Raw genomic sequence first — 24,245 nt, 5'->3', positions numbered from 1 at the left:
TGCCGAGCCAGCATCCCAGACTAACCACACAGCCATCCTTGCGCCCCCATGTGAAATGCCTTGGGAGTGGCTTATCCTCTGCAGGAGAGCTGATCTCACAAGAGCCATACATTCACAGGAAGGCTAAAAAATGCACTTGGCAGTCATGAGCTTATGCTTTCAGGTGATTTGCAATGGCCCAGCCCCAGCAACCTCGGAGCGCATTTGAGATTCAGTAATGCCCTACTTTCCAGTGGCTGTTAAGGAACAGAGAGATGAGGTAAAGGTGGGGCTGGGCAGAAGGCGCGTGAGAACATGGCATATTCATCTTTGGATTTCACTGGTGTATAAATAACTCTGTCACAGTTCTCCGTGCTGTGCCTAGCTCATGTAAAGCACGAGCTTCAGAATTGGGGCGACCCGGCCCTCCTCAAGTCTGAATCCCTGCAGAGCCACCTCTGCCTTCCGACGTTGATGAATTAGGTGCCATTGAGTTGGGGAATAATATGACCTGTTATTAGAACCAGTTGGGCTTCGCCAGGAAGCGTTATATCACAGCGCGCTGTTATATTAGCCGTTTGGTGGTCTTTTGAGCAGGATCCACTTAGGGGGTGGCGGGGAACCCGCATATTGTGAATGGGCAGGAGGTGCGTTTAGAGCAAAGAACGATTTTGCACTGCTGAAAAGTGACTTTGCACTGCCGACACAAACCCTGAGTCATGGAACTGTACAAAGTGTAACTTTGCCGGGCAAAGCATACCTGCCCAACCTCCGAGTTTTCCCCGGAGACTCTGGGTTTTTAGCCTCTTCTCCAGGTCTCCAGTGAAGACCCTGGAGTCTCTGGGTTTTTGTGGCCGGGACGAAAAAGAAAGCAGACTAGAGCAAAATAAACATACAATTCTGCTTTCAATCCGGTGTTAAAAGCAGTATTACTGTGTTTATTTTGCTTAAGCTTTCATTCTTTTTGGCCAGTTTGCCTTATGTTTTAGTCGCCCTACATTGAAGGGCGACTAAAACATAAGGCAAACTGCCCAAAAAGAAAGAAAGCTTAAGCAAATTAAACACGGTAATACTGCTTTTAATCCGGTGTCATTAAGGACTCCGTAATGAATGCAGTATTCTGCGTTTCTTATTTTTTCAGCTTTCATTCTTTTTGGCCAGTTTGCAAGGGCTCAAGTCGAGTGTACACGCGGATGGACTGAGTCCACCCACTTTTTTCATAGGGCGGACTCCGTCACCCCCAGTTAAAGTGAGAAACATTGAAGTTCCTCTTTGAATTCATGCCGACCTCATGGATTGAACCACAGCCATCAGGGTTGCATGCTGGACACCTCACCGCTACGTTGATGAAAAACAACAAACAACTAAGGTGAAATGTCCAATTTCAGTACTTTAACGTTTTCAAAAACACCATTTGAAGAAAATATCCTCTGTTATCTGTGTGCATTGATTTTATGGAAGGCATATGTCATTCGTCCTATGCAATTTGTGTGGCTATGAATAGCCAATTTAATAACATTTATTGCATTCCACTGTAAAGTGCAAACTGCACATTTTGATATGTGGGTGGGGCGTGTTTGCGGAGCGTGTGCAAAGGGGCGGAGTCTCGTGTGGCTGTGGGCGGGGCATACATCTCAGGGTTTTTGATTTTTAAGTGTAGACAGGAATGGGGCAAAGCCATTGGGCCTCATTACACGTTAGGCGGTACGGGGTTATCGGGGCTGGTAGAGCTGCCGGCCCTGTTAACCCCCTACAGCCTCATTACGTGGTCTGATCGCAGGACCCGCTAAGGACGCCTGGTGTCCTAAATGAGTCCCGCAAGCAGACCAGGATGCTAACAACGGGCCCGTCATTAACGGGCCCGTTAGCTTCATCCCCATTCCCATTGAGCCTTACGGGGGGTGAAATGGGAATGTACCGGGTCCGAGTTCCCTGAATGGGGAAATACTGGGCCCTCCAAGGTCGGAATGGCCCGGTATTTCCCCATTCAGGGAACCCAGACCCGGTACCCGGAATGGCGGTAGCCATGCCGCAAAAAGCAGCATGGTTACCTCCAGGTTCGTAATGAGGCCCATTATGTACTGCAACAATTACTATGTGCTGACTTTGCCCAGACTTTGCACGGCAAACATACACTTTGCACGGTTCCATGAATCAGGGTTTGTGTCGGCAATGCAAGGTCACTTTTCAGAAGTTCAAATTCACTTTCAACCGGGCAAATATTCTATGAATCGGGCTCGCAGAGTTTTCTTTAATGTTTGAGCAACCTTGGTGTTCTGTAGACCAAATGGGGTGTCTCATGATTGCGGGATAATGACCCCACAAGTTATTGCCTGGGTAATCATGATCTCTTGTGAGGTCTATAAGTCTATTAGCACATGGAGTAGGGTGGCCAACTGTCCCGGATTTCACGGGATCGTCCCACAATTAGGGACTCCGTCCCGCCGTTTGCGCGGGACACAGGTTGTCCCGACTTTTGTCGGGACAACCTGCCTCCAGCACAGCCACTCTGCAAACTGAAGTAGCCATGTAAATAGCATGGCGCTGCCGCCTGCTGCTGTCTTTCGCCGGGCGGCTCCGCAGCCCGGCTCCTTTTGAGCCTCCAGTTCGAGCTGTAACGCTCTGACACCTGGCTTAATTCAAATGCTAATGCTTTGTTCCTGGGGTCCTGATGGTCATGTTTGCAGTTAAAAAACATGACCATCACCTCCCAAGGACAAACCATTTGCATTTCAATTAGACCAGGAATTGAGTCATTAAAAAAATTTACATTAAAAAAGGGGCGGGCCAAATGTGAAACACGTGACGTCATCACCGCCTTGTGGGCAAGTGTCCCGCAAAAGACTATCAAAGAGTTGGCCACCCTGACATGGAGGTGTGCACCTAAAAAGAAAAGTACATTATTTCAGGCCGCAGCTCAATTCAGAATGCTTGAAATGAACTTCAGAGATTATTGGCTGGATTCCGAGTATTCTGATTGGCTGGGAGGAGGTATTTTTGGAATCCATGTGCTAATCAAGTTAGATGTTGTCGAGCGATAACGCTGGCATAGTGTAAGTAACGCGAGAACGTTGCACTTAAACTGAAACCTTTTCTTGTTTCCCTTGCAGAATCGTGATAATATTTATCATCATTAAGATCTTCTTCTACGTCTGCTGGTATCGTTCACGGCAGCGGCAGCTTGACGCCTACCTCAGCAACCCGCGCAATGCCCAGATAGTCATAGTCGGCGGAAGAGCCTACTTGCATCAGCTGTGCGAGCAAAGACAGGCGGTAAGCATCATGAAGAGAAACGCGGGTGCCGCGCTTCTGAAGACAAAATGGCGGCTTTTAAATATGTGACCCGGAAAGTGCTTGTGTTTGCATAATTTGTATTTGTATTTATTACATTTATTGAGAGCTTTACTCCAACGCGCTTTACATTAGAACAATTGGATACATTGAATAGCTATCAAAATAACGCGAAAGCGACACAAACAGTTCCTTATTTTTGAAAAACAACTAAACACTGATGTATGGAATGGTAAATTGTATCAAAAGCCGTAATTGCATATGATTAGAATGGAAGCATATTTCCAGAGAGGATAGCTCAGCGGCAAAGTGCTCACCTTGGAAGCAAGACAGCACAAAGCAATACAGGTTCAAACCCCAGGTCCGCGCCTAGAAACCTCTGGGTATTTAAGCGCATTATAAATACACAACTAAGACAACAAAAAAAACAATTATGCAACAAAAACAAAAAACAATTCCTGTAACAGCACCTCGAGGCCATTGGCTGTGTGAGTGCTTTAAAATTCCCCCGCCAAAAAATGTACTGTATATGTTTTTTGTTTATTTAAAAATAGCGCACTCACTGCATCACTAGTTTCTTGGCGCTTAGTTGTTGCAATATGACCGCCATGCTATAGCGTTTTTATGCATTTACTCATATCACCTTCACTTCGATACACTTTGTTTTTGTTCGTATACCTGCTTGGGAATTCAGCCCTCCCCTTGGTTTCAACAGACACAACTCAAGAAAACCCCTCAATATATTGTATGGCAAGCTGTGGTGAATCACATTCTGTCTGGGTGGATAGCTCACAGGTTAAGCTCTCACGTCTGACACGTAGTGATCCAGTACTTTGCACATTTGAATTGCAGCAGGCCCTTCTTAGCCCTGCCTGCATCATTCAGAGGTCGATAAACTACATTTTATGAGAGAAGCAGGAATCATTACAGTGCATAGAAGCGTCAGGAATCCAACGCCAGCATCAACTGCTATATAACAGCCTGATATTATTAATCCCAATGCTTATCATGGCATGACGGCTGCCATTTTGAGTACACTATAAGTGTGCACCGCAATATGTTAGGGAAATAGTGATACAATGTACGTCGTGCACATTAATTTGCACAGTAAGACACTTATGAGTGCCATAGTTTACATAATACTTTACATGTATACTGACACAGAGTCTGACCAGAACCAGTAACTGGTATGTGCTGAATTTTGACACGTCAACATTTTCACTTAAATGTGGTTTTAAAAAATCCTCTGAATGCCTTTGTAAGGCATGCACGCATGTTGCTAAAGTGCAAGATGCATATGCATATTTTGGGATCAGTTCTTAAAGTCTTAGTCGCAGACCTGAACATGCATGGCCACACAGGGGTGCTCCTGCATGTTACTATCCCAGGATGCACAAAGAGGGGAGCCACTTGTGACTGGGCCCTTGATTAATCTGCCCTTAGTTAACTTGTGCATAAGGAAAGCATAAGGAAAGCTCCTTGGCATGGCTTTGAGCCGACCAGTGGGTCTTGGTCAGTAGTGCACAATTGTGGACCTCGAGGCTACAAACCTATCAAGTGCATTTCTCTGTGTGTCTGGCACATCACCAGCGACTTAGCAAATAAGAGATGGCATCTTCTGCCATGCAAGCGTCAGCTTTTTAAGACCAGTACAGTGGTGATGTGCACAGTATAACAGATTAGTAACATAACATGCAATGGAGGGCATTTTCCAGTTCTCCGTAAATTACGGGTGGGGACCTATTACGATTGCACTTAGGTGAAATTAGGTCCTCGCCACACAGTTGTCATGAATTCCACTTTCAACTGCAAAAGAGAGGTGTACAATCGATGGGGCAATGCCTTCACGCTTCATTTTTGCAGCCTGGAGTGGACATTCAGTAAATTCCGCCTGCAGAGTTTACAATGGATTCCTGTGGAATACGCCTGCTTTTTTTGCTGGTGTAAAAAGCAAGTGGCTTCCATGGGCATTCACAGCATTTAGGCCAACATGAAATGCCATGCTGGTGTACCTTCTGTTGTATTTATATGGTGAAGATGAAGGGGCAGGTGGAATCGTGCCCTATCCCTACACACACATACATTAAAATGAGGAGTAATGTGCAATTAATGCATGCAATGTGTACGCATTGATTTTTCACATTATGTAATTGTACTTGTAATGGGATATTTATAACAGGCTTAATACCCAGAGGTTTCTAAGCGCGGCCCCCGGGGTTCGAACCCCGGGTCTGCGGAGATGTTACGTTAATCCAAGAATATGAGCTAAAATGCGTCCCGTTCATTGCATAGGGACGGAAGTGTTCTAGCGTTAGGGAAAGTGCAAGGGCATATGTCCCAGCGTTATCACCAAACCTCCAACAAACACAAAGAAAAGAAGGTTTGTTGGTGATTCCTGCAAGTGCAGTTGCATGCAATTACTAAGCGGGCATCCTCACTGTGTCCCATTCTGTGTGCACTGCCTCTCGAGGATGGGGGCAAACGATGCTTGGGTTAGTGCATTCCAGGACACCACATCCCTGCTCACTTCTCTCAAATCCCTGTACACATCCCTATACCAAATCGTAGTCTCTGCCGTTGACCATCTCTGCAAATCTCCCCACCACGCCTCAATGCAGGGACCTGTCACACAGGGATGTCATTTCACCAAAATGCCAGGGGTAGCAGAAGTGACACAACGCTTGACCTCTGATGACATCACGGGAAGTGATATCATTTGTCCCACCCCCAAGTGTTATCATGGGAAGTGATGGCATACAACCTTTCATCCCTTGACAAAACAGGAAGTGGTATCACATAGCATTGTTCCTCAGTACGCTAAGAAAAATATGGTTACAATATCACTGTAATATGATATACATTTCATGCAAGAATGGATCACCAGATGTAGCGTTAATATCAGTGTTTCTGAGGCTTGTGGAATCTGCTTAGATCACATGCTGTGCATAGGCCGACATCTAGTGGAAGCTGCGGAGTATTACAGTTTGTTTTTCGAAAGTCGAAAATGGGCGTCGACACAGGCGTGCCAGTAATACTATCCCTAGTGTGACGTCCACTGTACCCAAGATCCCTCACGCGTGTAGGATCCTCAGATTGTTTTTTTCCGCCATACTGGTCGGAAGCATCTTGCGGAGTTCCCTGGCCTTAGCCATACTTTTGCTGTTATTATAATTATAATTCTTATTCATTCCCTTCCCCACCCCAACGTCGACCCTCAACCTCGACGACGGCTGGAGAAGTCATCGACCGTCGACTGCTGCACGACGGATCTGGGCCTCGGAAGGCCGCTGGCCTCGGCCCGGGCCTAGTAGGCCGCTGGCCTCGGCCCTTACAAGTAGGGAGAGTGGGGGGTGGTACATACTCTTCACTCTTGATATATAGTTACATTTATATATTCCTACACTTAGCAGCCCGCTGCCTTAAGGTGCGTATGGAGGGTACCCCTTTTCAATTCTGCCCCAAGTGCAATCGCAAATACCCTTGGGTCGACAGGCACGCCACGTGCAATCTCTGCTTGCCGAGGGATCACCCCGAAGCGAACTGCAGAGCGTGTAGTAGGTTTAAACCTAAGACACTTAAGGACCGTTCGACAAAGCGTTGGGCCCACCACGCCAGGCAGGAGGCCATGGCAGCGGAGGGCGCCTTCAGCGATGGCAGCGACGCCGTACTTTCGGACGGCGAGGGCATTACGGCGTCGAAAGACAGCCGACGAGCGCAGGTCCCCGACCTCGGAAGGTCGTCCGGCAGGGCGGCTATGGGGAAGACCCCCGGCGACGCAAGCGCTACACACCTAACACACACTAAACACACTAAGACCAACCGGACCTCGACGACGTCGACTTCCCGGAAAGAGGCACAAAAAGAACGGTCCGACTCGGTGTCCTCTGGGCGCTCTCGATCGAGATCGCCTCACGACGCAAGGCAATCATCCACTCTTGCCAAGAGTGCCTCGCTACACACATTAACGGAAGTTCGATCGTCGGGAGACGAAGACGACTTCCACCCCCAGGCCGCGCTCCAAGATACCGAGACCGCGGTTAGCACCAGTGAGGCCCCACGCCCGAAGCACACAGATACCTCTCCAGACCCTCGGAGCCAGGCGTCGAAAGTCTCTGGGGCCCCCAAGGGACAGGGAAAACATTTTTCCACGCACGGGGAGGGGGGGAAACAGCGGAAAGCACAGCCTTCCACCCCTGTAAAGCCATCCTCCCACCCTAGGCAGACAAGCAAACACAAGTCTACCCTTGAAAAGTCCCATAAATCACCTGCTAAAGTAATACCCTGTTCCAGGGAATGGTCCAGTGAAGACATAGACAGGGTTATGTCTAGGATGTCTTCCTTAGCTGATTTTTATGATAAGAACCCAGGACACTTTCTTTCATATAACCCTCAAGGGGCCACACCCTCAGGCTCCTCCGATCCCATCCCGCTAAGTAAAAAGCCCCGGTTCGAAAGACCTGAACCCTTCGAGGTTCAGCCTTACTCCACTCCATATTCTACTCCACTCCCCAGTTACCAGGGACAAGTTTTCCCTGAAGAGGACCAGGGGTTTGACATTATGGAAGAACAAACCGGGACAGATTACTATGCGGAGGATGAGGACCTGGAGGAGGGAGAAGATGAGCAGGAAATATACAGAGTAGATTCCCCAGTACAAAGCGAAGCCCCAGTTACTGACTCTCCAGTTGATAACCAGCCCCTCCTTAACGAGGTTCTCGCTCGAGCAGCGGAACACTTCCACATCGACACCCACGGTGTACAGGAGGAAAGGGACTTCGCGGAGGAGTTTGTAGGAGAGAGAAGACCAGTCGCTCAGACCATCCCTATCCTCAAATCCATCCAACGAAGAATAGATCCTTCCCTGGTGAATCCGAACCTCACCAGAGCTGTCAACCCCAGAATTGAAAAGATTTTCCGGGCAGCCCAGTCTGACCCTCTGTATATAAGGGGACATCTTAAACCAGATTCCCTAGTGGTTACCAACACTAGAAAAAGGGCTGGCACGCCCTTATCTTCATCAGAAGCTCCTCCCGACAAGGAGAGCAAAAAACTTTACGGGTTTGGCAGGAAGGTAGCCTCAACGTCCGCCTACCAAGCAAGGATTGCGAATTCCACCACCCTGTTGGCTAGTTACAATTGCCATCAATGGAAAGAAGTCGCGGCGCTCATTGCCTCTGCTCCAGAACCATTAAAGGGCCAGCTGGCTCGGATCTCGGCAGAAGGGAGAGCCGTGTCTGGTTGCATTTTAAAAGCAACTTTCGACGCCGCTGACAACGCAGGGAGATTGATAGCAGAAGGTACTGTTATCAAAAGACATGCGTGGTTACGGCAGTCGGGATTCAAGACAGAAACCCAGGCTTCTTTAATAGACAAGCCAGTGGAACCCGACCTATTGTTTGGGAAAGCGGTCGAAGACGCACTTAAAAATGCCAAAGATGAATATGAGACTCTCAAATCCCTTGGCCAACTTACCAACAAACCCCCTAACCAGAGGGGGAACAGTAATTTTCGTCGCCCACGCGGCCAAAATTCACAAAGAGGCAACTATGCCCAGGGACAGGGTACACAATGGAATAACAACCAGCAGTCTACCCAGAGTTACGGCAGGGGTAACAAGAGAGGTCGTGGAAGAGGCAGAGGCAGCCCCAACAAGGGAGGTGGCACGCCTCCACCAAAACAGTGACGCTCAGTTCAGGGTCCCTTGCCACGCAACCCCAGTAGGGGGACGCATTTCCACCTTCACCCAGGCTTGGGAAGGGATCACCTCAGACAGATGGGTGCTGTCAACAGTATCCGCAGGATATTGTATAGAACTACTGCAGCGTCCCCGGAACCATCCTCCACGACAAAGAGTGCACTCCCTAGAGCATCAAAGGATCCTTCTCGAGGAGATCGCCATTCTGCTAGAAAAGGACGCGATAGAACTCGTCCCAGGACACCAGGTAAACAAGGGTATCTATTCAACTTACTTCCTTGTGCCAAAGAAAGATTTAACAATGCGCCCAGTATTGGACTTACGGCCTGCCAACAAGTATGTCAAGCCCCAAAAATTCCGTATGACCACGCTACAAGAGGTAATCCCCCTCCTAAAAAAGGGGGATTACATGGCAACCTTGGATATGAAAGATGCTTATTTTCATATTTCCATGCTCCCAGCGCACAGAAAGTACTTGCACTTCAAGGTAGACAGTCGCCACTACCAATTCAAGGTACTGCCCTTCGGGATAGCTTCTGCACCAAGGGTATTCACCAAGGTACTGGCGGTGGCGGCTGCACACCTACGCAGGGAAGCAATCCCGGTGTACCCTTATCTGGACGACTGGCTCATAACGGGGGAAACCCCAGGCATTTGCAGGTCAAACATTCAGAGGACTATCGACCTCCTCCACGAATTAGGCTTCTCTATCAACGAGAAAAAGTCAAGTCTGGTGCCAAGCACCTCAAAACAGTTTCTAGGAGCTATCCTAGATACTCAGAAAGGTTTGACCTTCCCTTCGGAAGAGAGAATTCGGAATATACTTCTGCAAATTCCGCATTATCAGTCAGGTTAACAGATAACAGTACGCAAAGCTATGCGGTTACTGGGCATGATGGCGTCATGCATTTACCTGGTCCCCCACGCGCGTCTGCGCATGCGTCCCATGCAGGAATGGTTGGCGAAACAGTGGTCTCAGGCAAGTGGTCATTGGGACGATCTAGTGGTCGTTTCGCCAACACTCGTACAGAGCCTACACTGGTGGACAAGAGAGAATCTCGCAAAGGGGAAACCCTTTTACGATCCCGAAGTACAAGCCGTGGTGACTACAGATGCATGCCTGACTGGGTGGGGAGCTCACCATCTCCACCACACAGCTCAGGGTCTCTGGTCTCACTCAGTAGCCAAGAACCACATCAATCTGCTAGAGCTTCTGGCAGTATTCCGAGCGCTAAAGGCGTTCGAGCCCCATCTACTGAACTTGTCGGTGCAGATCAGGACGGACAGCACGACAGCCATGTTCTATCTAAACAAGCAAGGGGGGACTCGTTCGCCAAATCTGTCCAAGCTTGCCCAGAAAATCTGGATATGGGCACTCAGACGGAACATCTTCCTGTCATCGCAACATGTTCCAGGGGAGCTCAATTCCCTAGCGGATGCTCTAAGCAGAGACTCCCTCCCAGAAGAACACGAATGGGTCCTTCACAGAGACGTGGTAGAAGATCTCTTCTCTCAGTGGGGTTTCCCCACTATAGACCTATTCGCCACAAGCGAAAACAAACAATGGCCAAGATTTGCATCCAGGTTCCCCCAACCGGACTCCCAAGGGAATGCCCTGTGGATGAACTGGTCAGGGATGTTTGCGTACGCTTTTCCACCAACCCCTCTCATCAGGAAGGTGGTGTACAAGATGAACAAGGAATCAATGACGCTCATCCTAGTTGCTCCCATGTGGGCGAGACAACCATGGTTTCCACACCTACGCAGGATGGCGGTGTGCGAACCCATCAGACTCCCAGCCTGGTACAACCTACTGTCCCAGCAACAGAGTCAAACAGTGCATCAGGAACCCAACTCTATGAACCTAGCAGCATGGCTCCTGAAGTCATAGAGTTTGGACATCTCAAATTACCACAGAGGTGTATGGACATTCTAAAGGAGTCCAGGAAACCAAATACAAGGCACTGTTACTTTGATAAGTGGAAAAGATTCGTTATCTGGTGCCAGAATAAACAAATCAACCCAGTTGATTGCACTCCTTCCAACGTTGTGACATACATGCTCCACCTGCTGGATGCAGGGTTGGTTTTTAACTCACTGAAAGTACACCTGGCAGCCCTCTCGGCTTACACCACATCCCATAACAAGGTCTCGTGGTGGAAAGTGCCAGTGGTTAAAGCCTTCATGGAAGGAGTAAAGAGACTTCACCCTCCTATTTCGAACCCACCGCCAGGATGGGACCTCAACGTGGTGCTAGCTAAGCTCATGGGACCCCCATTCGAACCCATGCATAAAAGTAGTCTCAAACACCTGACTTATAAAACGGCCTTCTTAGTAGCCATTACCTCCATAAGAAGGGTCAGTGAAATTCAGGCTCTGTCAGTGCAAGATCCTTTCTTTACTATCCACAAGGACAAACTGGTTTTACGCACACACCCTAGGTTCTCACCTAAATTCATATCCAAGTTCCATGTAAACCAGTCCATCGAGCTTCCGGCTTTCTTCCAAAACCCGCAAAGCTCGGCTGAGGTGAAACTACACACCCTAGATGTGCGTAGGGCGGTCCTATACTATGTAAATAAAACCAGACCGCTAAGGAAAACAGATCAACTGTTTGTCTCCGTAGCTACAGGCAGAGAGGGGGATCGCGTCTCTAAAGGCGCTATCTCGAAGTGGATTATTAACTGTATACAGCTGTGTTACTCTCTTTCTGGAAAGTCTCTGCCTTTTACGCCAAGGGCCCACTCTACTAGAGGCATTGGTGCCACTCTGGCTTTCATTGCAAATGTTCCCCTCGACACCATTTGCAAAGCGGCTACTTGGAGCTCTATTCACACTTTTACTCAGCACTACTGCATTGACACTCATTCCAAGACAGATACACAAGTGGGACAAGCGGTTCTAAGACACCTGTTTGCTCATGACCCTTCTCACATCCCACCTCCTTCTTCTGGTACTGCTCGCTAATCTATGCACAGCATGTGATCTAAGCAGATTCCACAAGCCTCAGAAGGGATACATTACTCACCGTAATCGTATTTCTGATGCTTGTATCTGCTTAGATTCACATGCGACCCACCCTTCCTCCCCTCCGAGAGAAGGCGCATGATTGCTTGTAGTCTTACCTTTCTGTCTATCTGCTTGGATTATCTGTACTCACGCTACTCCTCATGCTTCCTCATGTCAGAAAAAATACAATCTGAGGATCCTACACGCGTGAGGGATCTTGGGTACAGTGGACGTCACACTAGGGATAGTATTACTGGCACGCCTGTGTCGACGCCCATTTTCGACTTTCGAAAAACAAACTGTAATACTCCGCAGCTTCCACTAGATGTCGGCCTATGCACAGCATGTGAATCTAAGCAGATACAAGCATCAGAAATACGATTACGGTGAGTAATGTATCCCATATAGGCCCATATTACCAAATTACTGTGAATGTAAGCAGACGTCCAATGCAACAACCTGGACTACTGTACATCACTTGCGCTGAACTGTAAACAGATAGAGCATCACAAAGAGGCCTAAACCCCAAAGCACAGACACCAAATGCCAGACAAGTATCTGGCCACAGACTGGAAACATCAACTAACCAACACAAGTCCAACCAGAAAAACTATGGTCTGGAGGGTTGCCCAAGCTGTGTCAGTGGTTATGAATGATTTGAAACCTTCCAGCCTTCACCTTTATGTTTTGCTTCTTTGGTAAGTAACCCACAGTTTGTTTTGTTAGATGGGAGTTAGAGGGGAAGGATGTGTTGCAGGTCACAGTAATTGCAGGTTTATTTATTTTAAAATGTAAACAGCAGCAACAGCTCCACAGCATCAGTTCTAGAAATGCCTGCTGTGACTACAGACCTAGGCTATTCCTCACTGATGACGCCCTCGAAACCCCTAAATGATGCCCATGCTGTTGCAGTTTTCCAAGCCACGGCGATCCTGGGCTTGGCCTCTACGCAAGTTAGGTCCTTCCTTCTCGCAAGATGTGCCATATTATATTTATCGAACCCCTTATCCCCTGCGTGGACCCATACCCAATAGGCAGGTCTCAGAGGGCCATGCTCGTATTTCCACCCCACCCCTGGCCACTCTGCCTGCAATTGAAGACTAAAATCCTTTAATCACTGGGCAAGCCCAGAACAGGTGTAATATGTCTGTGCCGTCCACGTTGCATCTGGGGCAACCCTATTCGACCGCCCCCATGAACTGCGATATTCTGTCCGGAGTCATTTATGCACTGTGCGTGAGGTACAGTTGTGCGAGCTTGAATGTAGCATTTCTAGAGACTTTTTTTAGTGTAAAGTAATACCATTGCCCTTTCCACGTCAGTGAAATTCCTACCCAGATCTGTTTCCCAACTCGCTCATACTCTCAGGTCACCTGCGTAGTGCCTAGTCAGGAGCAATTCATATAGTCTGGATACAACATGACCTCCCTCTGAAATGTCATACATGGCCTCTAATGCTGGGTCACTTCCAGCCATCTGATGTGTATACCAAAATCCAGTGTCAACATCATGAAATCCATCATCTTACCCTCTCAGAGAAAGTCCCCCAGCGTAACCTGCCCGTTCAATTCCCAGTAATTCCTGATGTCTCTTTCTTTGTCTGATCACTCCCCTCCCAGGCCAATACCCCCAAGGGAATGTGAGTGGAGTAGGGGTCTTCAATGCTGATAAGCTTTCAGGCTCTGCGCCACATTCTCTTGCCAGGAGCCAAAAGGTGTGGCAATCAGGGTAGGCCAGTCTCGTGCACCCAAAGCACCTCCTTCAAGTAATAATGTCCCACTCAAGGCTGCAAGGGCATTGTGTCCAGAGAAGCCTCATCAGCTAGCCAGCCCAATATGAACTGCAGCTGCCCAGCCACAAAATATAACTCGAAGTTGGGAAGTCTGACCCCCACCGCCCCAGCCTAATCCCTCTGCAATATACTCAAAGCAGTTCTAGTCTTCTTACCGTCCACCAGGAATACTCTAGACATCGTGTCAAGCCACCTAAAGAACATCCGGGGTATGTCATATGGGATATTCGCAAAGTGGTAGAACAGGCAAAGGAGCACCACCATCTTCAAAAGGGCTGCTCTGCCGGTCATTGACATCGGTAGTTTCTTCCAGAAGTGCATGGACTTCACCAGACTGTCCAATGCCATCTGCAAGGTGTGTGCATCTTGCCACATGTTCACACCTAGGTACCTAAACGTGTGCAAGGTCCACTTTAAAACCCGGTCCAGTAGCTGGTCAGGCTGCAGGCCCCTCATGCCACCGGTGGGAACAGACAAGACTTATCCCTGATACTTCTTATTCAAGAGAGCTTTGCAAAGCTATCAAGCACGTCTAACATGTATGGTAAATTGGGGTCAGGGTATCTTACATAAAGCAACATATCGTCCACATACAGTGAGATGTCATGTGAGGTCCCGTTCACCAGAATGCCTTATTCCATATATTATGACCTCAAAAAACGCATGAAACGGCTCAAGTGCATTGATGAACAACATGGGGGACAGCGGATACCCCTGATTTGTGCCCTTCCTCAGTTTCCAGCTCTCTGAGATTTGTTTCCCTGTCCTCACCCGTGCCATGGGTCTGTTGTAAATCCTGCGCACCCACCTCAGGAACCCGTGCCCAATAACAGAATGCCTTAGAGTCTCATACAACCAATCCCATCGGACCGAGTCGAATGCCTTAACTGCATCCAAGGAGGCAACTACACAGTCTTCAGTAGGGTTTTAGTGCAATATATTACATGGTGCAAGCTTTTCAAATTCCAAGAGGTGTTCCTGCTCAGGACGCACCCAGTCAGGTCAGAGTGTATTAAGAACCTATCACCTCTTTTAGCCTGTTTGCCAGAGCAGCTGTAAGAATCTTACAATTCCGAGTTCATCATGGAGAGTGGTCTATAAGAACTACATTGCAGTGGGCGCTTTCCTGGCTTTATGATCGTCACTATGATGGACTCCCCCAGGCATGTGGTAATGATCCTGTCTCACATGCTTCCTCCAGCACATCTAATAGCCTGGGGGCTAAGACATCGAGTACTGGTTATAACATTCAGCGGGAAAGCCGTCCGCGTCTGGGGTTTTACCTGTCGGCAGGGCCCTAGTACCAGCCTGCAATTCCTCCACAGACAGCGGGGCATCCAGCGTGTCTATCGAGTTCCGGGAGCCTGATCTGGGACAAGGCCTCCTGGATATCAGACCCGTTCCCCTCCGTAGCCCTAAAGTGCTGGGCCTCATAATAACTAACAAAGACCTCATTGATGTCTTCCTGTGTTCTCCGGGTGGTATCCCTCTCATCATTGATTGCGCAGATCATTTCCCTCTTTTCCTCCCTATGGCACAGCCATGGCAGCAGTCTCCCCGGCTTATCACTTTCCTCATGCAACCTCTCTGTATACTTAGCATAGTCAAACTTGCCCAGCCTATCCCAGTCCGCCATGCATTTCTGCCTCAACATGGCCAGGTCCCCCACTTCTGTTTCTGCCTCTGTGTTTCTCCTTTCTGGTGTCTGAGAGGGTCCGAAGCAGATCTTTCCGGATGCCAACCACCTGCCTATAGCCTCTCCCATCAGTACAATCTTAAAGGCCTCCAACAAGGTGCCTGCGCTGGCTACACTGCCTGTATTCTCTAAAAACAAAAATCTATGCCTTCTGCCATGTGTACTCTAAACATGTCATCCAACAGTGCTTCAGCCTGCAGCCTCCAAGTGGGAACTGACAGCCTATCTGATATCCTTTGCCACGTGGCTATTAGTGGGGCATCATCCAAGAGAACCCTCGGCATGCATTCTACATCTACAAATTCACCCAGTGTCTCAGCTCAGGTGAAAGAATTGTCGATATGTGTGTGCACACCGTACAGGGCCGAATAATACAAGTAACTGCAAGATTGTCCATGCGCAGATCTCCAAACATCTACTAATGTCAGGTGTCCTAATAATGCCAGCAAGGCCTTAGCTGGTTGGGCCGGCTTCTTGTGTTTAGTATCAAACCTGTCAGTGAAGGGGTCGAAAGTGCCGTTGAAGTCGCCACCTCAGATCCTCAAGGCCCCTCTATACGACGTTTGTCTCGAGTACAGTGAGTTAAAGAAACCTGTGGCATCATAGTTGGAGGTGTAAGTGTTAACGATTCACAACTCCCTGTTCCCTAGGAACCCGTGCACAAGGACCATCCTCCCTTCCTCATAATGTTTTGTCTCTAGTAATTTGAATGGGACAGATGGCACCACCCATATGAGGACCCCTATGGCATATGCTGAAAAGGGAGAGCCAAACAATTCCCCGCCCCACTGCTTAGCCAGCGTGTTCTGTCTATCCACAGTGAGGTAGTTTTCTTGTGGGAGTGCCATCCCAACCCCATTCCTGCACAGATATGAGTGTATTCTAAGCCTTTATATATAGCTCTTGAGGCCCCTGACATTTCAGGTGGCCACTTTCACATTACTAGCCATCCACAATGACCGCAGGGTCCAGTATTTCCCCACAGACCCCCAATGGCATCCCAAACCATGCTTGCAGGCCAGTACACGCCATAATCTTACCAGTGAGTAGATGCAGAACGATTGCCAACCAGACTAAAAATAACAAATAATACAAACCGAACTAAACTCACTCAAAAAAGGGGTGTACCAAAAGAAAGTGTGGCCAGCACCATGTGGCTCTTTACTTCTGGAGTGGCTGGCTTTCTTGTTCAGGCCCCTTAAAAAAGAACAAAAAATAACAACAGGAGTGCCACAAGTCTAACACTTTCAGCACTGACCCTAAATAAGAAAGAATAGGAATACCAAATAATGTGTCTTTCTGGAATTCTATACAATAATTGGTAGACTCAGTAAAGGTTTATTTCAGGCTCACTTCAGGGGGTGAGTCACTGATTTAGTCTGTTCTTAAACACCTCAACTCAGCCTTTCATCCTTCTGAGGTCGATAAATAAGTGCCAACACAGGTTGGGTGATATTGGGTGTATATTTTTTTCTATATAAAGTGCTTAAGCGTAAGTGCTATATAATAACACATCATTATCATTTGGTCATGGACGTCTGCTTGCATTCACAGTAATTTGGTAATATGGGCCTATACACACTGCTCTTAACAATACATATGGCGATCCATTCTTGTATGAAATGTACATCACATTATAGTGATATCGTAACCATATTTTCATAGTGTGCAATGCTATGTGATGCCACTTCCTGTTTTGTCAACGGGTGTAAGGTTGTGTTCCATCGCTTCCCGTGATATCACTTCGGGGTGGGTTCAAGTGGCATCACTTCCTGGGTCAAGGGTCATTTGATGTCACTTCCGCTACCCCTGTCATTTTGGCGAAATGACGTCCCTGTGGCCATGATCCCGCCATGAATCTCTCTGTTCCTCTGCCCATACATATGTCCTGCGAGGGTCTTCTCAGTGCTTCAGCCACATTGCCTCTGAGATCAGTTGTTGTCTCTGTCTGGGAGTGGTGCGAACCCCATTCTGCCTATCCAAGTGTGCTGTATCATCAAAGAAGTGTGACTTGCCATTGTACACCACCCTGAGTCGGGCGAGGTAAGTCGACATATATTTTAAGTTGGCGCAGCGCATTCGTTCTTTGGTGGGGCCAAACATGCCCCTTCGCCTTTGTACCAGCAATGTGTAATGCTGGTATATAGCCAGTTTTGAGGATGCTCTCTCAATGATACCCCCATCCTTGGAGAATGCCTGTACACTCTCCCTGTCCTTGTAGTTCATGATACTGGCTATCAGCGGCCTAAGGGGAGTGCTAGGAGGGGGCCTTCTGGACAAGGATTGATGTGCACGTTCTGCTGTGAAGCCTTGTGTGAGCGCCCCTGTGGCAACCGCCTGCAAGAGTAGGTTTTCGTCATATGCCGTTCTTTGTCCTCCTCTTCTGCTCATTTCTGTGATGTATTCACTATTTAAGAAGATAGTGCACTATGTTATCCCTTTCTTCCGAACGCATGGAACCTGCCCCCCCCCCCTTGGATTAGTGTGTTTGTTGCGGATCGCCAGTTCATTTACCCCGCCTTTGCTCGCTGGTTCCTCACGGTGAGCAACAGTATATTCTTACAGTAGGACTTGGCCGATTTCACCTTGTGTTTGGAATAGACCTACAGGGATACATCACCTTTTTATTTGCCACACTGCTTGCTGTACACATGTATTTGCTTCTTTGTAACCAGGTTTTTCATTGTCTCCCCTAAAAGTGACACATCTTCTTTGTGGAATTTATAATGACGTAGAGGATCAGGTTTAGGGGTGAACTCTTGCTTATGGATATTTTCGCGAGCTTCACCAATGCAGCCGTGCCGGTGCTGTAGGTTGTGGCTAGACCTGTTGGGAAATTTTCTTTCCTGCGACTCGAGTTCTTTGGGCATTTCCTTATGCATAATGTCGCTCCAATACAAACCTGCAGAGCTTTCCTTCACGAAAGGGCCTGTTTTGAAATTAATTGCCAATCTTCTCCCATTTTATTTGAGAAAGGTTTAGCCCAAAATAGCATTGTTCTCTGGTTGGCCTCTTGTATTTTCATATGGGCTGTTCATAAGCCTATGCGGACCGGGTCGCGCCCAGAAATGTGTATTGTTGATCTTGAGCAAAGTTTGGCTTGTTGACATTTTACACCTTAACAGAGATTTTCCTCCGAAGACTACTATCTTTGTTTTGCAAAGTTTTTAACCAAAAATATTCCATATACAGTATTCTGTTGTGCCTATAATCTCTACACGCACACCATTTTCCAATATAGAATATTCATATCCTTAGCATTTAAGAGTACACAAATGTCCACAGCTGTGATTTTCTTTATAGCTGCTCTTCCCTGGTCCAATCACATCAAAATCAATAAAATATAAGAGAAACCATAGCAGGTTCAGGATTTTTGCGGGCCCCCATTTGAGTCACACATGCCAGTGTGAAGACCCATTTTTGGTCATACACCACAACATCGTTTTGTGCTTTCATGAAATGAGGTTGAGATTTAGAAAAACATCTCCAGTATCCTACATCTTGGTAACATACTGCAGAGTTTTCAAACATTGACAGAATCAAATAGTTGCCTAATAACCATGGGGGTCATTACGACACTGGCGTTAAGGGTTTAACGGCGCCGTAAAAGGTGTTGGCGCCGTTAAACCCTTAACGCCTGATTACGAGGTCACTTTGCGGCTCCCGACCTTAACGGTTGGTCTGGACCAGCCGTTAAAGTAGGGACCCGCAAAGAGACTTGTGAGGCAAATACGGTACCGCAATTTGCAGTACCGTAATTACCGCCTTCCCCAGTCCCATTGAGCCCTATGGGGCAGAAATAGGAATGGGGAAGGGCCAATGGTAAATGGGGAATTACCGCCCTGCCAACCTTGGAATGGGGTGGTATTTCCCCATTTACCATTGGCGGATTCGTTACAATACCGGCAGCAACCATGGTGCTAATAGCGCCATTCGTTACCGCCGGTGTTGTAATGAGGGCCCATGACTGTATTGTTACAACCCATTCCAGAGGGCACGGTGTGGTAGGTGACCAGTCCCCCAAGTTAGTGCTCTGGATTCAAAGGCAAGGGCCTGTAACAAGGGCTAAGTTAACACAGTATACAATAGATGCCCGGTGATAAGCGCTCTAACACTATTAGAGTATGAGCAGGAGGCAAAAGGGCAGCCTCATCTTCTGCTTCCTGTGGCACAGCTTATCCATGTCTCTTCAATCAGTTCACAGTGCGGACAAATCACAAAGGGAAGCTTGCAATGCAGCCTTTACAGTTGGTTATAGCCTCAATTCCAAGCTTGCTGATTGGCTAGAGAGTTGGAAGCTGTGAAAAAAATAAATGTCTAACATATAATGCAGGGCTCTAATGTGGTTAGAGCCTGGGTTCCTCACCTTCCGTTTGCCTAAAGAGAATACAACATGCTCTAATTAACCTTAATAGACCCTGTCCGAGGACCGTACTGGGTGCTACGGGCCTTGAAGGCCGAGTTGAGGGCCTGAGTGCAGAAAGGGCATTAAACAAGGTATACTGGTACGGTCAGAGGGTGGAGTCTATAAAGCTATTATATCCCCCATCCAATGCAGGGGTCTGCCACCTGCGGCTCTCCAGATGTTTTGACTATGCCTCACATGATCCCTCAGCATTGACTATGCTTGATAGGGCTAATAGTAGTTGTTTTCCAAAACATATGGAGAGTCGAAGGTTGCATATCACTGGCGTAGTGTATACAAGTAGATAGATGTTGTTAAGACTTAAATATGCGCTTGCTGTCTCGTTCTAATAAATCGAAGGCTATACAAATCCTTCTGCGGGCTGTCCATGCTCATATGGCGTGCAGATTAGGGCATTCCAAGGGTTATAGCCATTCATGACGGTTCCCATAAAACAGCTTTGAACTGGAACCAATACCGTTCCCCAGTGCTTCTAATCTCGTGGCTGAACACATCGGCAAATAAACACACATGCACTCCCCTCACACAAACACACTACCCTATCTCTACTTCCAGCTCGGCCCTGCAATTTGCCTACACGTGTGCTTTTCTCTCATCCTGCTATACTGCATTCTACTGAATATATTCAGTGTTTAATATCTTTGTGTGTCCAACGTTTTCTATATCTATCCTCCATTGGAGATGTTTATATTTTATATGTGCAATATATTTGGCCATCCCCTCATGCTACTGCACTTGATCTTATTTATGATCAATACTATTTGACAGAGTTGCTTCAAATGAACCATGATCGAAAATGGATGAAAAGTGCATTCAAAACTGTTTGCAATTTGCCGGGCTGCCGTTCAACCACATACTGGGCTCCCGCATTGTGTTTGGCATTGCAATGTTCACATGCAGTGTATAGTATTATACCAACGGGTGGTGCACATCATTTATCTGGATTCAGATCTGAAAGTAGGATATGGTTGAATACTTTGGGCAGTTATACGTAGCGTACAATTCATCAAGTTCACAAGTTCGTTACAAAAATAAATAAATAAGAAACAATGCTCAGCCCCTCCGGGATAGCTATCAGGAGATAAAAAGTTCCCAAAAACAAAGAAAACATACATTTAATAATTCTCTGCATAAGAGATAAAGAGAAAACAATTGCTCATTAGCTAGAGTTCTAAGAGAAATAGCCACGTCTTGTGTTGCAAACATATGAAGCTATTAACACTTGGGGACATGAAAGGGTAAAAGTCTGCTTTCGAGCACAGACAGTTCCCGTAAGTGACGCATTATGAACAGAGGCTGAACCAGATGAACGTTTTGCACTACACCTATCACAGCAAGGAAGATAAGACGCGCGTGTAAGGGAAAGACTAGGCTGCTTGTATATGCCCAATAGCTATCAGACAGTGCTTACCTATCTTCGCCTGCACTATCAAAGCGGCATTTAGGTTGCCAGCACTCTAAGCCACCTACACTAGCTTACTATGTATCTACCACTATTCTACACAGTTCTGCGCAGAACCATCCTCTATTTGACCACCCTTCACAACATGAACCTATCCGAGCAACAGAAACATCTACCTCACGGTAGGGTACCCCAGGAGCAAGCCAACATGGCCACTAAACCTTGCAGCCTCCAACAGCGAAACCTAAAACTACTTGCCAGACTCCCAAGAATCTGTGACCCTCTATCTAAGGCCCAACCTGCTCCTAATCACAGTAGGCACACCGTGCATACCACCAACACTCCACCACACACATACAACATAGGGCAACACCGACTACAACTCAACAGTCGAATCTTTAGAGAATCCACCTCCCCCCAAAATGCCAACACAAAGTCCAGCCACCCTCTGCCCCACCCACCCTACCTGGAATAAAAGGCGCCTTAATAAACGCCCGTTCTATGGTAGCCCATGCCACTGAAATAGCAGACATAGGGCCTCATTACGACCCTGGCGGAAGACCATGGTGCTATTAGCACCATGGTCCATGCCGGTGAGTTACTGACTCTGCCATGGAGAAAGGGGGAATTACCACCCCATTACAAGGTTGGCGGAGCAGTAATTCCCCCTTCCTCCATGGCCCTTCCCCATTCCCATTTTTGCCCCATAGGGCTCAATGGGAATGGGGAAGGCGCTACGTACGGTGCCGCAAATTGCGGCACCGTAATTAGCACCAAGCTCCCTTTGCGGGTCCCTACTTTAACGGCTGGTCTACACCAGCCGTTAAGGTCGGGTCCCGCAAAGGGACCTCGTAATTAGGCGCTAATAGGTTAACGGCGCCGCAGCCTTTTACGGCGCCGTTAACCCATTAGCGCCTGGGTCGTAATGAGGCCCATAATCCAAAATGAGAACCTAGATCTCCTGGCCATCACAGAAACCTGGCTTCATCCCGCAGCAGGACCAGCCATTATGCTAGCCATCCCAGATAAATATACCCTTATGTGCATGGATTGCACTACGTCTAGAGGTGGCGGCCTTGCTATAATTGTCAAAAATAACCTAGCCCTAAAACTCTCCTCACCCCACAATACCAACTCCTGTGAATCCCTCACAGCTAAATTTACCATTGCCAACAATCAAACTATCACCATCCACCTGATATACCAACCACCAGGCCCTCTAGGTTCCTTTGAGGAAGACCTCATGAACTTACTATCTAACAATTTAAAAAACTCTACTCAATGTCTCATCCTAGGCGACTTCAACCTTGGATTCAATGACTCACATGACCCCAATGCCCTACAAATCAACAGCAATCTTGAGGAATTAGGATTCACCCAAAAGATTACAGATCCTACCCACATCAAAGGTAGGACCCTCGATTGGATTGCCGAACATAACTGCCCAATCACTATTACCTCTATAATGCCTCAGCTATGGTCCGACCACTACATGGTATCCTTCACCCTAGAAGCCACTACACCCATGAACAATAGTATCCTAGCTCCCACCGCACCTACCAGAAATAAAAAAAAACATTACCCCTGAAAATCTTGTCCCCCTCATTCTCCCTACCTTAAACTCCATCTCAGATCAGTCCGACCCAGCCTCTATAGTAGAAAAGTACAATGAAGTGATGCTTGCCTCTCTGGACACTATCGCACCTCTGAAAATTTGGAAGAGCAAACCCGCCAACACCTAAATACCTGGTTCAAACCCCTACTGAAAGACATCAGACAAAAGAAACGCCAAAGTGAAAAAACCTGGAGATCAGACCCCTCAGACACCAATAAAAATAACCTGAAGAAACGAGCTACCCTCTACAAAAAAGAAATCATCCTTGCGAAACAAACATCCTACAACACCCAAGCCAAATCCAACACCAAAGAATTGTTCGCCATCCTAAAGGAGCTAGAATCCCCTATCCAAGCTCCCGACTCCTGCCTCAAGGATAAGAACTGGTGCACAGGCATACAAAACGCCCTTGCCAACAAGATAACAATGCTTCAGGCAAAGATCAACAACAAAAAAGCGTCTATAACTGTCCCAAATATTGTCACCTCCAAGGCTACCACAAACTCACTACCAACTCTGAAATCTACCCCTTGTCCACCCATACTGGACCTCCCTCCCTTCTACTTTCGCAAAGTCTCCACTGAAGAAGTCGAGAAAGTTATCCTCACTCTCAAACCCTCCAACTGCCAGGGCGACACATGTCCAGCCCAAATCATAAAAGACGCCGTCTGTGAACTCTCACCCTTCATTACTAAACTCATAAACACCTCTTTCAAATCAGGTACCATACCTAGCAACCTGAAACATTCCTGGGTCCTCTCCCTCCTCAAAAAGCAAACCTTGGACCTCTCCAGCCCAACCAACTACCGCCCCATAACCACTGTGCCGTTCGTACTGAAAATCCTAGACAAAGTAGCTTATTTACAAATTCAGCACCACCTGGAACTAAACCATCTCCTAGGAGTTTGACAGTCAGGCTTCAGACCACAGCACGGGACTGAGACTGCACTCCTAGACCTTAAGGCCCAAATAGACACACTAAGAGATAAAGGTACGACTTCACTCCTACTCCTCCTCGACCTCTCTGCCGCATTCGATTTGGTAGATCATGCAATACTCTGCAATCACCTGGTCAGGGCAGCCTGCTTCTCCCATGAAGCAGTCGCATGGATCCAGTCCTTCTTAGACAACAGGACAATGCAAGTGTTCTCTCCTCTAGCAGCTTCAGACCCCGCACCTATTTCATGCGGCGTACCCCAAGGATCATGTGTATCCCCTACCCTTTACAATATTTTCACAAAGCCCCTTTTCGATGATATAGACGGTCTAGGTATCACCTACACTAACTATGCAGATGATACACAGATCCTCAACCCCGTTAACGGGAGATTATGACAAGG

Source organism: Ambystoma mexicanum, chromosome 5q, assembly GCF_040938575.1.
Source record: "Ambystoma mexicanum isolate Mex_15411 chromosome 5q, UKY_AmexF1_1, whole genome shotgun sequence".
In the NCBI taxonomy this organism is placed as follows: Eukaryota; Metazoa; Chordata; class Amphibia; order Caudata; family Ambystomatidae; genus Ambystoma; species Ambystoma mexicanum.
Note: the sequence above shows the minus strand (reverse complement) of the source record.